The following is a 12,881-nucleotide window of genomic DNA, read 5'->3' as shown; positions in this document are numbered from 1 at the left end:
ACAACATATCCAAGCCATATGACCTTTGGGACAACCATATACCATTATCACCTTTGATCACCTCAATATCCATAAACTATTTTAGCTTATCCAAATCCTTTATCTCAAGCTTCTTCAAAAGCTCCTCTAATTTAGCAATCCACTATCACTATCACTTGTAATAATTAATTCATCCACATAGATGACTATAATGACCAAATTAGTATCTCTCTTTCTCACATAAAGTAAGTAATCAACATTAAAAACATAAAAGCTAATTTGACAAGATACTCTCTGATCTTATCAAACCATGCTCTAGGTACTTGCTTCAATCCATAGAGTGCTTTCTCTTTAGCTTGCACACATATGTGGGATACTCTAAATCTTGAAAACCTAATGACTGCTCCATATACATCTCTTCTCGCAATTCACTATGCAAGAAGACATTCTTTACATCCATTTGTTGCAAACTCCAACCCTTGGCTACTGCCAAAGCAATCACACATCTAACAGTGCCATTCTATCAACTAGACTGAATGCCTCTTCATAATCTATACCATATGTTTAAGCATAGCCTTTTGCAACCAACCTAGCCTTATATATCTGCTAATAGAACCAATGCCTAATGATGATGATTCAGTTTCATCCACTTTGAGTGGCCTTAATAATGACAAGGCATGGAAATCATTTGTCACTTCTATTCATGTACGAAAGCTATTTCTAGATGTTGATAAGGTGGTCTCTCTCATAGTTATTGAAGAGATCAATATACAAGGTGACTCATATGAAAGAAATTGTGAACATGTCAAAGTATTTTACTCAAGTTTAAGAAGAGGACGTGGTAGATCCTCTTCGAGAGGCCATGGTATGGGATGTGCCGACGATAACTAGCAAAATAGAGACCGAGGAAACTTTAGAGGCAGGGGGAGCTCTAGAGGAAGAGGTGGATAGCATAACAAAGGTTTTGGAAATTCTACTATTGTTTGCCATTATTGTTTCAATCATTGCTAAATCATTTGCAATGCTTCTCACCTGCAAAACATACTCATTGATAGACATTTTTCTTTTCTTCAAGGTATTCAACTCTTAACACAATATTAGTGACTTTGGGAATCTCCCAATTCCCATTTTTTGAATACTAAAAAGGTGGCACCCGGATAACATGCCTATAAGTTTCTCAAAACTATATGATGTGACCTATCATTGGAAAATACTTGAAAAATGGAATCTATTGAACTATAGAGCACTCAATTTAGAGTTATAGTGTTCAAGTTATGACAAATGCAAAGATTTGATCACATGTCCCAAACTTATGCGAAATTCCCATATTCCCCTGTTGGGGGTAAAGACGACTCCGCCTAGCCGCCCATGTATTACTACACTGACAGTCACCGGCACTGCACACTGCAAGTGGTGGGCACCCATCACCGTCACTTTATTATTTATTCTTTTAGTGACAATTTGAATAAAGGAAGGCCCGATCACACATTGTGACTGTTGGAGTTCCCATTTCTTGTCTCTCTCTTTCTTGCTCTTACTCTCTTGCCATAGCTCTCAAGTGAAAGCTTTGATCCTTCTCACCTTTCAACTGGTATCAGAGCACGGCTTCCTGACTCTTGAGCTTGGCTCGTGGCATTCTCAACTTCCCGATTGACTCCCCACTCGCATTGGGTCTCCTTCCCGACAGCCATAGCTCATTCTCTTGAGCTCCCATCACTCCCCGTCTTCCTGAGCTTCTTCCCGGCCTATTGAGGCACCATCAGGGCATTGACATTGAGGTATTGCTTCATTATTTCAGAGATTTATCTCAGTTCACAGATCTAGGTAAATAGGGTTTTCACAGGTTGTGGGCAGCCATAGCTCACACCTCTTGGAGCTTCCTTCACCTGGATCTTGCTTCCAGCCTATCAAGACTTGTTGAGGCTTGGTGTAGGCATTCTTTGGCCCCCATTTGTGCCTCCTTTGGGCCCCATTGTTGACACGTGGGACAGCAAACCCCCCCAGCCAGCTCACGTTTTTTTTGCGCATGTTTCAAAATCTGGCCCAAAAATCACTCTTTTTGTCATATCTCGGGCATTCAGAACCCGATTCAAGCAAGGTAAGAGTCTAAGTTGGGATTTTCGCACTCTCCGGACACGATGAAGATGTTAGATTTGCCAAATTCTAATGACAAAATATTATGCAACAGATTTCAGGTCTGAGACAGCATGTATTTGTATGCCTATAGCTTATGTGATGCTTCTACTGGTATCTATTGATACCGGATCACTTGTGGATGTTATGCCTCTTATGTGATACGCATTTGGAGCTGATTTAGCTCACCCATTGACTATTTTAAACAATCCCAGATCTGTCCAAAATAGGGCAGCCACCTGTTACTTCAATTTTATGCTTACAGGTCTTGGCATTTGATGCCCGATTATGCCCGATGGGTACCTATACATACGAGAATGTATGCCTATGGTTTGCCTATGGATTTGAGCTTGTATTGAGCACTAATTTGCTCAATTTATAGAGGTTATATGCTACTGGAAACTTCACGACTGAAGCTATTTATGCTACAGTTGGATTATACCTATTGGTCACGGGGTACTCCCGGCTACTCGATATGATGTCATGATGTATTTGGACTATGCCACATGTCTTTTTTATGATCCGGCATGATTTTGAGCTGAGATTAAAGCTCGATTTGGGTTTGATTGTCATTTCTTTGCAGCTGGCATTTCATCTATGACATGGTTTATGCCTAGGCTACCTAGTACGGGTTATGATGTCTTCGTGAATGCTTTATGCTTTGGCTGTGCATGGTAGTTGTTTGAGCTTGTCTCGACATTCATTTGAGTATTCCCTTGAGCAGTTGGACATTGACTTGGATTTTTCCGTTACGACTTGGCTTTTTTTCATTACGACCTTGGATGCTATTGAGGCATTGTCTTAGTTACTTGTCTTTGGTACTTTGACTTGGTTTGCTTGAGCTATTGAGCTCGTTTATCTGCCTTTTGAGCCAGTGGGAGCATATTGTATGCTTGATCGACATTGAGCAGGAGGTTTATGCTATTTGAGCATTTTGCAGATACTTGAGACTTTGGAATCTCTTACACTTACATGTTGCATGGTTCATGCACTGATATCTTGGAATTGCTTTTGACCTGAGCTTGGGCTTTGCACTCTTGTGAGCATACATCTACTGGTGTCGGGTCTTGCCAGTGTTATGTATACTTTTCCCTATTGTCTAGGGGGTATTCCTACTCACTGATGACAGATGCTTTGGTGACATGTTTGGGTGTTTGTTCAGGGTCTTGATGACTGTTTGGTGCTGATTTATGCCCGTTTATGGCTGGTCATGTCTTGGCTGTCATGTCTTGACTTGGTGCAGTGATTTAATCAGCAATTACTTCTCACAGTACCCTGCTGTCATTTATTACAGCAAGCATATAACTCCGGACTGACATGGATTTAATCAGCAATTGCTTCTCACAGTACCCTGCTATCGTTTATTACAGCAAGCATATAACTCCGGACTGACATGGATTTCTCATGCTGAAATATTCTGAAATGATGTACTTTCACTAATACTTGGTGGACAGTAGCTTTGGTTACACTTTTTTGCCATTTTCTCTCGATTTTGGTGATTTTTTTGTCATTTTCTACAGTAAACAACAAGCAGTTTTGAACTATCTACAGTCTTCCAGCTTGCATTATGGTGAGTTCATCCACTGATCATGTTATTTTCAACATCACTAAGCTTGATGATACGAATTACTCTTATTGAAAGAGCCAGATTTGGCAGGTGTTGGTGTAGAAATCGCAGATCAAACCATTGAGGTTGAGCGGGCATCCGCTTGCAACTATGCCAGATGAGTAATGGCTTGAGCTTGATGAGTTATGCAAGTCCACTATTGTATTATCTCTCACAGAATAGGTTCATTACAATGTATTTGAGGAAGAACAGAGTGCATGGCAGTTGTGGGATAAAATCAATAATCTCTATGACAAGAAAAGTCCATCGAGTCAGATGTATTGGCTGAAGCAGCTTATGGATCTATGCATGAAGGAGAATATGACTATGTGTGCTCACTTGAGCGAGTTCCATGCTATACTTAAGAACTTGACTTCGCAGGACATCACTTTTGCAGAGGATGTCACTCATCTTTTCTTGCTTGGTACTCTTAATGAGTCATGGGATGTATTTCGCACTGCATTATGTACCTCTACTGCTACCTTGAAATTATCTGATGTTGAGAGTGCTCTTCTGCAAGAAGAGGTTAATTGTAAGAATTTGAATGCCTCTCATATGTTGCATGCTATGACAGTTAGAGGTAGGAATGATGGATATGGAAAGCATGGCAGTGGCACTGGTCGTAGACGGGATTCTCAGAAATCTCAGTCCAAGTCTCGTGGGAAGTCACGTAGCAAATCCCATTGCAGGAATATAGATGTTACTTGTCACTATTGTGGGAAAAAGGGCCATATTAGGCCACAATGCCATGAACTGTGCAATGTAAGGTGTAAAGATAAGGGGAAAGACAAAGTGTAGGATAAGTCTTCTGATCGCAGCATAGTGCCTGCAAAGTCCAGTGTTAAAATTGAAGAGATCAATGTTATGCAGCTTGAGGATGTTGATGATGATGATTATATCCTTGCAGCTTCTTCTAGTGCTTCGCAGATGATAGAGATACACTCTATGTATGCACAATGTTGGCTCTTGGATTTAGGTGCGTCCTTTCATGTGACAACTTGCCGAGAGTGGTTTCATTCATACCGTACTGTTTCGGGTTCTGTGTGCTTGGGTGATGACAGCTCTCTTGATATTGTGGGCATTGGTGATGTTAGGCTGTAGTTTCCTTTTGGCAGTTGTTTTGTTATGCAGGATGTATGTCATGTACCTGCTTTGACACGTAGTCTCATGTCAGCTGGACAGCTTGATGACGTAGGTTATCATGTATCTTTTGGAGACTCTACATGAAGATTACTCGTGGCAGACTTATGATTGCGAGAGGTGCCAAGGCTGGTAGCCTCTATCCCTTAATTGTATCCGCTTCTTCCCTTGATCATGTTTTGTCTGTGGATTCTATCCCACATGTATCTCTTTGGCATGCTCGTTTGGGCCATATGTCTTTGAAGGGAATGAAAATGCTTTCTGGTTTGTAGTACTTACCGCCCCTTGATTATGCATGTTTTGATTCATGTGAGCATTGCCTTTATGGCTGGCAGACTAGGTCTATGCATAAGAAGTCTGGTAGGACACGCATGAGTGAGCCCTTGGCATTGGTACATTTGGATGTCTGTGGGCCCATGCCTTGTCAGTCTATAGGTGGTGCAAAAATGTTAAACCCACCAAGATTCAATGTCTGGTGTGGTAAGTGTCATGGGTATGGCCATGTGGCTACAGAGTGTCTGACGCCTTCAAGACTAATGCCCGACCATCCACCGTTTTGTACATTTTGTCTTAAGACAAGACATCTAGATACAAATTGTTGGCATAAGATAGATCAAGAGCAAGAACAAGCTCGTTCAATGCAAATGAATTACAATTACATGGATCGTAATAATACAACTTATGTGATTGGAGCACCTAATCAACCCTTTAGGCTGAGAGGATTGCCAACCCAAGGTAGACCCCCGGTGCCTCAAAATAATTACAATAATGATGGAAATAGAGGAAGAGATTCTCCTTTTTGGAGAAATAACGGTCCTTTTCATAATCCAATGGGGCAAGGAAGACCACAAAGGCCTAGGGGACTAGTAATTTGTTATCGATGCCAACAGGAAGGTCATATAGCTACATATTATCCAAATGCGCATAAAAATCAGGACTATACTCCTTTATGCAGGAGGTGCAGTGACGAAGGACATCACGCAGAGGATTGCCCTAAGCGAGAAGATAAACAACCTAATGACAAGGGTAAGAAAATTTTTAACGAACCCTCAACCTCATCCGCAAATTTAGTTGAAGTAGAAACAATAAGGCAACAGAATGAAGTTAGGTCTAAATTTATACCCTGTAGGGTGAACTTTAAGGCTGACCCTATGATTGGTGTAGTGACTAGAGCACAAAAGCAACAATGAGAGGAGCAAGGTCTAGAGAAAGAAAATTTACAATTAAAGGAAGCAGCGAAGGATAAATCTAAGGACATAGATTCTAATGTAGAGCTACCTGAGTCAGATTCTCCACAACATTCCTCTGACCATTCATTATTACCTGTGCCCTTAGCAAATCCCAAGATTCAAGTGGGGGTAGCTCCTTTTCCCGAAAGACTGATACCTCCTAAGGAAGGAAATAAAGAGCAGGTGGAAGCAATAAATAAGACTTATGATCTTTGGGCTGCATTAGAACAAGTGTCTTTGACCATTAACCTTCGACAATTGTTAGAAATAGCGCCTACATGTCGGAAGCAGCTTTATCATAAATTTGTTCGGCGTCGAAGGAAGAAGATTGAAATTAACATTCCTAAAGTAACCGTAAATTCTTCCAAAAGAAAAGTAATTAAGGACGTGAAATTAGTAGATTTGTTTGTGGATCTAGGAGCTTCAGTTATAGATACTACTATTAATGGCCACTTGCTGAATGAAGTGCAGTTAGATGGTGGCTCAGCAATCAATTTGATGATAGAACAAATAATGCACGAATTAGGGTGGAATAATCTAGAACCTAACAATAACGTTTTACGTGTGGCTGATCAAAGGAAAGTGATTCCTTTGGGGTTACTTCAAAATGTGAAATCTATAATTGCTGGCTTAGAATTTCATGTGAATTACTTAGTAGTTCACTCATTGTCAAATATCTCTTTATATTCTATGTTGTTGGGTCAACCTTGGTTATACCAAGCAAAGTGCACTTAGGATTGGTATAAAGGTTCAATTGTGATTGGTCCTCGAAATGATCGGGTTAAAATACAAGTTATTTCGAAAGGATTTTTGAAAGAGCCAGGAGATGAGATGGTTAGTGAAAGGGATGAGAAATCCAACAGTGAGTTTTATGATTCAGAAATAGATAGGACCAATAATGAAAGGCCTTATGCCTAGTTATTTAGAACACAATGCCCAGCAAAAGCAAAAAAAGTGGAGGTAAATACAGTACATCAGCCTCATAAGGTAGAACAGATGGGTATTGGTGAATATGGTGTAACATTTTCATCAGACAACGATTCGGATAGTGAGATCACTCATTGGTTGTCTATGTCTGAAGATACAACCCTAGATTGCTTAATGCTTTCTACCGGGAAAGTGGAATACTTTGATCATTCTCTTGTAACATATTCTCGATTATCCATGGATCAGGAGGAAAATGATCAAGAAGATGTGTTTTTTAAGTATAGCAAGGCAAAAGCGATTTCTATGCATGAATTAGAAGAGGAAGAGATACATGAGTTAGTGACATCTAATATAGATGACATCTCAACAATCTCTTTGGAGAATATAGATGAATTTGATGTTATTGAGAATAATAATGGCATGCCTAAGAGTAGGGTTTTTACTATTTTCCCTTATAAGGAAAATTCTCTACCCCTTTGGATTTGAAGAGTTGCCCGATATAGCTAAAAGAACCTATTGTCACCAGTTAGAAAGAAAGGAAAGAGAAAGGAGTAGGAATAGGTGCAAACCATTACAAAGACCAATATTGCATGATGATGAGGATGACTCAGCTTCACGCTTGCATAGGTTTGCACAACCATCTCGTGAACATCATGGTGATTATATTAAGATCATTAGAGAATTAAATGAGGCTTTGGAAGTAGAACGTGAGGTAGCAGTGATTGCTGTAAATGAAGCAATAAAGAAAATTACTGAGTTACAAAAGGAAAAGGCAGAATTTCAATTTAGAGAAAGGCGATATCTAGATGAAATTTCACTTCTTTAGTTGTGTTTAGAGGAACGGAGGTCGAAATTTAGTAGTGGGGAGTTACAATTGAAACAAACCTTACCTATAGATAAGAACCAATGGGACGAATATGAAAAGACTAATCGGTTTTGGGAAAAAGATAAGTCTAAGTGTCTTTATTGATCTAACATATTAATGGGTTAGTGGTTAGTGGTTGACTTCTATGCAAGTTTGATGATTGTTGCAATTTGTGAATCACTACGTGCTTATCTTCGCAATTATCTTAAAGTTGTAATATCCATGTACATAACAAGTTGTTTCATATCTAATTTATCTCTTTACTTTCGTTTGAAATAAGGGAAAGTTAAAAATATAGCTTGATTGAAATCATTTAGAGTTTTTTCAAACCTAGATATCTACAGAAGAAATACAAATCTCAAAATTTTAAACACAAATACATCGCAATAAATATATAACCAATTCTGTCTATATGAGAGTCCACCCACATGGAATGGGGCTTTCGTACCAGAGAGTGATTGAAAGGGGGTCATGTGTGTGCATGACATAGTGAATTTCATTGTACGGAAGTCTGATTAGGAATCCAATAGAGTTTTTTTTTCCCTATCTTTTTGTCATTTTTCTAGCAATATGTGGGGGTAGCTGAATAACAAGGTTCTCTCCATGAAATTTTGATTAGGAGTAGCGTGAATGAAAGATGCTGAACTGATGAGTATCTTTGCTTATCATTTGCCCAACTAGAATGACTAGTATTATGTGCTAGATTAGATTCCTCGTGCAAAGTTGTTGAGCTGAAATGTTTGACCGTTCAATTAGGTGATGCATTCTTAATCTTCTAGTTGATCATTTATAAAAACAAAATCTGAATTCCAATCCAAATAATAAAAGTTAAGAAGAGTCTATATATTTATTCTTCAGTAACACAGAAAGAAAGATGAAGAAAATAGGAAATGAAAAGGGGGGAAAAAAACACCTTGAGACTGCATGGTTAAAGGAAGAAAAAACAAAACCAAAAGAAGATAACCATTGCCTCTGAGGTCTTGGTAGGCTATAGGGATTTCTTTGACGGGTGCCCTGCAGCCTTGTATCTCTTTGGGGTGGGACCTTTTGGGATGGAGAATCAATGTATATACTCTTTTGGCATTGAATAAAAGCCACTACCATTAAAATTACAAAACAAAAAACAAAACTATGGACAGTTGGAAGTTAGGGACCATTGACTAGTTGTTCTAGTAGAACATGGAGGGTTAGCAACTAAACCATAGGAGTCCTATTTGGTGTCGTAATGTTAGCTTGCTTTGTTTGGGTTCTTTGTTAGGCATGGACCTTATCCGTAAGGCTATTTCGGAAGCAATATTCCTAGTAGGATAGTAGTGTGGCATTTTATTGCCTAGAGGGATTATTGTTGTTTAGCGGCTCTAGAAAGCTTCCTAGTTGGTATATTCTATGCACTGGATGAAGCTAAGTTATGCACTTAAGTGGGGAGAGTGCGTAAGGGAATGTTAGTGTGCACAAGTTTTTACATAACTTAATTGAATATTTGCTTTGCTAGATTTATAATATGACACCAGTAAATATTTTCCTATATTTTCAGTGTCTACTAGTTTTCTTTGTGTGGTTTTGGCAGTTCTTGTAGCTGTGCTCGCGAGGACGCTTTGCAATTAAGAGAGGGAGAGTATATTTTTCTTTTGAGGTGGTATCGCAGTGCTCATGGTAGTTGTGTTCATGATGCTAGATGTTCGTGATGAAGATGTGATCGTGAGGACACTTCGCAATTAAGTGGGGGAGAAATGACAACACCTAGAAACAATGCCTAACATTGCAAAACTTTTTAGCAACATTGTATACAATTGACACATTGTTACTAACTTTTCACATTAATTCATGCAGATGCGATCGTAATTTCATCTTTGGAGGACGTATCTCTATAGTCCGGCAAGTGAAAAATCCTAGTTCCAAGGAGTTTTGTGCTAGAGAGTGGACTTAGGAAAATACCAAGTAGAATTCGATAGTTTTATCTAATCAGAAGGGATTATTTTCGATTAGTGGAACCATGAGTGTTTGAGTTAATATGAGCAAAGAAGGGAAAACATTTTGATAATGGCAACCTCATAGGCAAAAATGCAAGAGAGGGTAGTCATATAATGAAGGTGGAAAAGTAGTTAACATTTTAGCTTAACAAAAAAATATTACGTAAGAGAGGATGCTAGTTGAAAGAAAGGGGGGGTGTTCTTCTATGTGTTATGGTTCTAAAGGTTAGGAAATGAGTTTATAAAAAAAACCATAACTAAAAGAAAAAATGTTGCATGTAGATTTGAAGAGGTTATGACCAAGGAGAGGGTGCCCTCATCTTGGGGGGCACATCATAGTGGGAGATGAAGAGAGGGAGAAGGGGAAAAGACTAAGTGAAAGAGGAAGAGGAAAGGGAGAGGAAGTCGAAAAGCCAATTGGAGAAGAGGAAGGGGAGAAGTTAGTGGAAGTTGAAGAGTCATGAGAAAGAGAGGAGGAGATATCATCCTATAAAGAGGGAGAGAGAGCAAACTAAAGGAGGAGGAGGGCGCCATCATCAAGAAGGGAACACTATCATCCTGAAGGAAGTGCCATCAATTCAAGCCATCCAAGCAAGAAGATTTGAAGAAACAATTGAAGTTGGAGAGAGCAAGAAGAGAGAATTGAAGCCCATGCCTCTCCCATAGCCATTACCATGTCTTCTCATTCTACCTCCATTTTGGAGCTTTTCTCTTCTCTTCTCTCTTAGTCATCTACATAAAACCATGGAAGCTAAGCTCGTAAGCTTGGACTTAATCAAGATTAAGTCTTAAAAGAGTTACAAGTGGCTATTTCCATGGCAACAATGCAATTGGCCAATTGATCTCTTGGGAGAGGGGAAATGATGAGCTCAATGTTGGGAATGATTGGATAGACCCTCCTTGGCTAGACTACAAAGGACACGGCTCCCAAAGACACAATTACGAATCTTATACTTCACGTAAGTGCCTTAACTTGTTTAACATAAAAAAGGTAATTTTTTATAAATATTTATTTAGTTTGAAATTTGTATAAACTGTCTTTGAACATTAATTTCAACTCTGGATAGTTTTTAGAATTTATGTAGCTCATATTTTTATTTTAAAAATAAAAAACTATTAAAAATGCTTTAAAATGGTATAAAATGATATAGATAAATTTTTATAAAATATTTGGTTAAACAATTATGAGATGTGATATTTTTTTAATGAATTATGTACTATTTTAAGTATTGTGATTTTTTTTAAATTTTTAGAAAATTTTTACTATATCTTAAAAATAAAAAATAGTCATTTTGGATTAACATTATATTATTTTTTGATAAAAATCATGTTTTGAATTCAACCGAAAAATAGGATCTTCTATAGAAAACCTAAGAATATAGTCTTGGCTATTTTATAAAAAGTTCTTAGGGTTAGAGAAAAAGAAAATTAATTTAATGTTATCTGTTAGAACATTATTAATATAAAATATGATGTGTCTAACTTTATGCAAATTTAAAGTATTGACGAGGTATTAAGTTATACTAACATTGAAAAAAGAAATTAAAAAAATAAAATTAGAGTTTATGGGATTGAGAGATGTTAGGTGATTTGATAATAAAAGGAATTAGAAATAACTATAGGGTTTATGCTTTGAAATTAATTCCCGAAGGGATTAAAACACTAGGGACAGTATTTAAGTATCCAGTATAGAAATAGAGATGAAGAGCAAGATTAAGTAAACTTACTGAGTTTTTTATATTGAATTAGTTGGACTACTACAAATGAGTGTCGTAACTATTGAGGAAGGCTGGAATAAATAATAGAAATTAGTTATCAATATCATCTATTCAGTGCAACAACTCTTAGGAGTTGGCTTGACAACCTGGTTAAAAGTGGCTTGGTCTTTGGCCGGTTTTTGATTTTTAAAATAAAAATAAGACCTACATAAATTCTAAAAACTATCCAGAGTTGAAATTGAGGTTCAAAGACATTTTATAAAATTTTTCAAACTAAATAAATATTTATGCAAATTTATTTTTTTTATGTTAAACGAGTTAATGTACTTACGTGAAGTACGAGATTTGTAATTGTGTCTTTGGGAGCCGTATCCTTTATAGTCCAGCCAAGGAGAGTCTATCCAATCGTTCCTAACGGTGAGCTCATCATTTTCCCTCTCCGAAGAGATCAATTGGCAATTGCATTGTTGCCATGGAAATAGCCACTTGTAACTCTTTTAAGACTTAATCTTCACTAAGTTCAAGCTTATGAGCTAGCCTCCATGGTTTTATGTAGATGACTAAGAGAGAAGAGAAGCGAAAAGCACCAAAATGGAGGTAGAAGGAGAAGACATGGTAATGGCTATGGGATAGGCATGGGCTTCAATTCTCTCTTCTTGCTCTCTCCAACTTCAATTGTTTCTTCAGATCCTCTTGCTTGGATGGCTTGAATTGATGGCACTTCCTTTAGGATGATAGTGTCCCCTTCTTGATGATGACGCCCTCTTCCTTCTTTAGTTTGCTCTCTCTCCCTCTTTATAGGATGGTACCCCCTCCTCTCTTTCTCATGACTCTTCAACTTCCACTAACTCCTCCCCTTCCTCTTCTCCAATTGGCTTTTGGAATTCCTCTCCCTTTCCTCTTCCTCTTCCACTTAGTCTTTTCCCCTTCTCCCTCTCTTCATCTCCCACTATGATGTGCCCCCCAGGATGAGGGTGTCATCTCCTTGGTCATAACCTCTTCAGATCCACATGCAACATTGTTTCTTTAGTTATGGTTTTTTTAAAAAACTCATTTTCTAACCTTTAGAACCATAACACATAGAAGAACACCCCCTCTTCTATTTCAACTAGCATCCTCTCCTACAGAATATTTTTTTGTTAAGCTAAAATGTTAGCTACTTTTCCACCTTCATTATACGACTACCCTCTCTTGCATTTTTGCCTATGAGGTTGCCCTTACTAAAATGTTTCCCCTCCTTTGCTCATATTAATTCAAATACTCATGGTTCCACTAATAAAAAATAATCCTTTCTGATTATGTAAAACTATTGAA

Source organism: Lygodium microphyllum, chromosome 8, assembly GCF_053477565.2.
Source record: "Lygodium microphyllum isolate KBCC chromosome 8, Lygodium_microphyllum_v1.1.10, whole genome shotgun sequence".
NCBI classification, from domain to species: domain Eukaryota; kingdom Viridiplantae; phylum Streptophyta; class Polypodiopsida; order Schizaeales; family Lygodiaceae; genus Lygodium; species Lygodium microphyllum.
This window is presented reverse-complemented; position numbering follows the sequence as displayed.